At 34.0% G+C, this 5,419-nt stretch overlaps 1 long non-coding RNA gene across 1 annotated transcript; it reads left to right on the top strand.

Annotated features, from left to right (window-relative positions):
• The first annotated feature begins 362 nt into the window (after positions 1-362).
• On the top strand, positions 363-5,021 carry LOC149030946 (uncharacterized). The gene is made up of 2 exons (XR_016178160.1): positions 363-4,359; positions 4,623-5,021. It is a non-coding gene; the product is annotated as an uncharacterized LOC149030946 (long non-coding RNA).
• The last annotated feature ends 398 nt before the right edge of the window (positions 5,022-5,419 follow it).

Raw genomic sequence — 5,419 nt, 5'->3', positions numbered from 1 at the left:
CATAAGCCATAAGCCATTGGCATAAGGCACGACGCATATCCCATGCATCGTGGTTAAACTTCCATTTGTAATATTTTTCTCCTTTTCTACTTTTGATCGAAAATTGGCAAAAGCCCTCTTGGCACTTGAATGGAATTTTGTATCGAATTGTTCAATAATAAATGACATCACTATATCCAACAAATTTCGAATTACAATGTATTTTTTTTTTAATATAACAAGACATACATATGTCATATTACTTTTTTATTTTTTATTTTCATATTAAATTTGTCCTGTTATTTTTATTTGCAATTATTTTTATTCACATATTAGTAATTATAATTGCTTAGTATAAAGTATGTAGATTTATATTTATATATTAATATATATAAAATCGATATCTCGAAAAAAGATATATATATTGTAAGAAGGAGAGTGTAATCCTGTAGATAGCGTTCTGTGGGTGTACATAAACAGGTGTAAACAAATGTTCGCACGCCTTTGAATAGGTAGAATGAAGAAGTTAGTATCTTTTGTTAAAAAAGTATAGTTTCGTGTAGTAATACATAATTTACCGATAATAAAATAAAAAAAACTTATATTTAATTATTTTTACAATAATAGTAATAGTAATAAGATATTATTACTTTTTCTTCGTTTCACTTTCTATATTTCTTATTTTCTCTTCTCACGACATAAATTCTATAGCAAACGCAGTCTTGAGGTTAAGTCAAGCAGAGTCAGCCGAGAAGACGGAGGTATATCTTTAAATCCCTGTAAAAGGGATGATAGGTACTCGAAGGCGACAATGAACCGTGACCCGGCTGGTATGCTAATCGGACATAATACTGATGAATTTACGATACAGAATTATCCTTGAACTGGCCCTGCCTCTTCAAGAGGCCACCCTTTTTCAAATTTACTCTTTTTTCTTTTTCTCTCTCTCTCTCTTTTTAAAACGAAAAGAGCATAGTTCTTACGTCTCTTTGTACGGACACACGTCGCCTTACTCATCCTCGTCCTCGTCTTTCTTTCGGTCTCCTTTCGATACTTTTGAGAACTTGTAGTTTTGATTTCTACCGAAGCACGAAACTTAAGTTTACACAAGAGTGAGAGAGAAAAAGATAGAAAGGAATAGGAGATGACTCATAAACGAATAACTGATTTAATCCGACACGATGAAGCCAGCCGAGAGAAATCCTTGGAATTTCAGAAGCTTCGATCGGAGGAGCTAGAAATTCTGCAGCTGTGAATCGAACTATGCGAATGTCATAGATACGATTCGATCCCAATCCACTTCGTTAATAGGTTTTACAAGAATTCAATTTAATCTTTCGCGTAATTAAGGATGGCCCAACGATAGAACGTATATAGTTCGATCCGAAGCTTGAACGAAGACCATTTCAATATTTCACCGAGGCTTTCAGAATAAAATCGATATCTCGAAAAATGATTACCTCTTTACGGTCGTAAAGGTGAAGGAGGAGGTGGCAGTGGTGGAGGAAGACTTGTTAAATGCTTCGTAGAAATTTTCAATCATTCTAGGAAAGAAGGCTTGACGATTTTTAACTAAAAGAGAAGTTGTGAATTTAAAGAGTCAATAATAAGCGAACACCAATAGAAATTCCGAAAAAGAATTCGAAAATTGTACAAATTTTTTACCGGCTCTGGGATTCAAGAAAAACACTTAACTTTATCGGAAGAACTTATGATCTTATGTTTAAAAGGACATCAATTTTCCTCCCAAGCGATATCGATTTCAATGCTCGTATATTAATATAATATATGTATGCATATATAAATGTTGATGAAAGCAAACGATGCAACTAACTCGGCAGCTCATTCGTTGCTACGTCGTTGAACCGTCGAACGAGCAATCGGAATTTGCGACTCGCGAATGGGCGCAGCGTTGTAAGCCGCTCACGTACAGATGTAAACGCCGGCTACATTCGTCGATTAAAGGTTGAACGTGGTAATATCGCGTCGAGCTACGTCAAAGCGTAATAACGTTCTTTTCTCGTCGTTCACGGCACGTGCGGCTTTTGCGCGAGATCTTCCCCTTGTGACCCTCTTTGTTCTTTTTTGATATATATATATATATATATAACAAAAATAAGAAAATAAAATTCATTTCTTAAGTAATCCTCGAAAAATTAATTAACAATTCTTGAAATTATTTTCGTTTATTTTTTCAAAACAAAATTGTTCATCTTCTTAATTTACTTTTTTTATATACATATATTTTTTGTATAAATGTATTTATATACATATTTCTATGAGATCAAAAAATAAAAATGAAGAACTTTGGATTGTTTTGCGAAACTCCAGGATGTTATAAAAAGAAAGAAAAATGTACATTTCACGCAAGACAGTTTTTCTGTTCATCATTACACGATACTTAAGTCGTGCGAAACAAGAAAGTTGATATATATATCGATCCGTCTTCCACTTGATAGACATGCTGAAATACCTTAAAGGAACAGGTTTGAACGGCCTTATCAAAAATGGTAGACAATTTTCTCGCAATCATGAGAGACAACCGAAACGGGCACTCAATGGTGTTATTTTTTATTTCTTTCATCGTGAATCTCTCATTTGAATAATGAAAAAATAAAACTATACTAATTAATAAGTTCTGTTTATATACAAACAATACAAGAAGAGTGAGAATATTTATAATTAAGAATGATTTTCAATTCAGTTTCTTTTATTTCAATAATATATAACCTGATCGTATGTAACGAATCGTTTATAGTGAGTCACAAAATAGATTTCTAGAATAAGGATTATGAAGATATCTCTCGTCGCCTTACCAAATCGCATAACGCTTTATTGAAATGGTCACGATATAAATGACTATTACAATTTCCCCTTCGATTCGATCCTAAACGCGCAATTTTCCACGCACGTGTCACACGAATTTTGTGTTACCATTTACGTTCCCATATGTTGTCAGTAACGAATCGGAATCATTCGTCTATTATCGAAATCTTTTATTCCCTTTTTTAAAAGTATTAGATCAAAACTTGAATTGATATTTATAAATACAAAATTAATATGTAAAAATAGATATTATAAATTAAGCAGCATACATTACAATAAAGCCCAAACTTATGCGATAACGATAATTAAAAGAGAATTCAATTTAAGGATTCAAATCGCTATAGAAGGGAGTGCCCTAAAAATTGATGCTTCAAATTCAGAATACACGAGAATCGTTGTAACATTGTATTCATCGTTTGTATTACATGAAATACCATTAACTGTTATAAAATGTTATTTTTCTCGGACGTTGGACACGTATGGAACCATTCAATCTTTTTCGGCTGGATGACTAAAATATCATTATCGTCGGCCATTGAAGGTTCATCAAAATCCGATACATATATAATACGCATGTTCCATTTAACTTTTCTATTTACTCTTTTGCGAATAGCATAGTGGAGATCAATTATAAAAAGTAATTTTCACCTAGTCAAACGATCTAAAATGATCAATATATTTTTTATTTTCAAAAAAAATGTATCGATCTTTCAAAGATAAAATATCTTCGTTTGTAAAAGACTCGTTCGATACAAAAGAATTCGTCGATACCGAAGGCGTTGCGTGGGCAACCAAAAAAGGTTTGGCAGAAATAGCAGCGACTGGTTAAGGTTTCGAAGACGACAGAAGGAGGAAAAAGAAAGAAAGAAAAAAAGAAAGAAAGAAAGAAAGAAAAAAAGAAAGAGAGAAAGAAAGAAAGAAAGAAAAAAATTAAAAAAAACCAAGAAAAAGTAAAAGAGAAGGAGAACAAAAGCAAGGGAAGAAGATATCGATAAAGAATAAAAGAAGTAGGCACGGAATCGACAAGGAAGAAGAAAAAGGATAGAGGAACGTTGCGAGGTAGAAAGGAAGTAAAAGAAGGTTTATTAGGATGCTGAGGGACGAAGGGAGACGTAAAAGGAAAAAAAAAGAGAAGGAAAAGGGGGAAGAAGAGAAGAGAAGATCTCGCAATACGGTAGCCACGTCAAAGGTGTATCATAGCCAAGCCGAAAGTGTTGGACGTTCGTGGGATGTTCAGCCCAAAAGGGCCCAATGCGATCGAGAGAAGTCGATGGTGGTAAAAGGTGCTGTAGGGAAGAAGCAAAGAAGATCCAAGAGGAAAGGGGAGGAACGACCAAGGAGAGTGAGAGACTTTTAGAGGAAGGGATAGGAGGTAAGAGACCGACTGGAGAAGCAAGGAGGGACTTGGCGTTCCGTCTTACCTTGTAATTTACTCACCGCGGGCCCCGAGCTATCCATCTCGTGGCATAACTCAGGGATGGGCCTGTAGAATTTCAAAAATGTCACTACACGAGGGGCACCTCCAAATTTCCCATCCTAATCACTATTACATCGGTACGTATTTATCTTACATTAGATCACTCGTACGTGTTTATATCTTTTCTTTGATTTATAAAACTAAAATTATTTATTCGTTTTATCTCTTACATTCTTTTCATTTTCTTTATTATATCGATGATGTTTATGAGATACTACACAATGAAAAATAGAAAACGTTCAATAACTTTTACAATCTAAACACGATCAAATAAATTTCAATTATTAATATTAAATGTTTAATAGATATATGATCTAGAGAATGATCGTATTCTTTTTAGAATCAAGGATTGTATCGTCCTTGGTTACGATTAAAGAAGCGACAAATTGCGTCCTCGAAGATAATAGGATTTACGATCGCATTATATCCAAGGCTATTGTCTTCGGGATACGTTTTGCCCCTGTATGGATATTCCAACCAAACCTTCGACTAATGTAAGAACTATGCGGATATTCGATTCGTGAAAGGATAGATACTTCATGTTTGTCTTTCGATGAATCGAACGATCGGTTAATTACATTCGCAAACACTAATGTAAGACTAATCTATAAGTTACCTATTGTGTTCGATAAAATTATCATGAATATCTACGATTTAAATACATTCATCTATTGCGTAATTTTACTACATGTGAATTCAATTAGGTATATATATCAAAAATAAAAATATTTATTCAAGATATCTCGTTATTTTATTACTTACACTTACTATTCTCAATTGATCGGAGCGAATCAAAAATGAAGAAAAAAAAATGTGAAAAAAGATATTGAAAGGATATCTGTTTCGAATAATCGAAGAATTCTTGTTTGATGAGGGATAGGGGAAGTCGGATGAAGAAAATATCATATGAAATATAAGTTGGCAAAGACTAGGCACGGCCCTGAGATCGCAGTGGAGCTTCAATACAACGCTGCATACGTTTAGCTAAATTACACTTTATATATACCATTATTATTTCATGGCTCCCACTGATGTGCCCTCTCACGGCTGACGCCTTTTTCTCGTTCTACCTCTCCTCACCCTTCTCCTTTCCATCGAGCGGAGTTTAACAAAAGAAAGACTACCGCGCACAACCTT

This window comes from Polistes dominula, unplaced genomic scaffold, assembly GCF_049000335.1.
Source record: "Polistes dominula isolate Pdom_NZ unplaced genomic scaffold, Pdom_raw_medaka contig_20, whole genome shotgun sequence".
Classification (NCBI taxonomy): Eukaryota; Metazoa; Arthropoda; class Insecta; order Hymenoptera; family Vespidae; genus Polistes; species Polistes dominula.
Note: the sequence above shows the minus strand (reverse complement) of the source record. Positions and strands in the feature narration are given on the sequence as shown.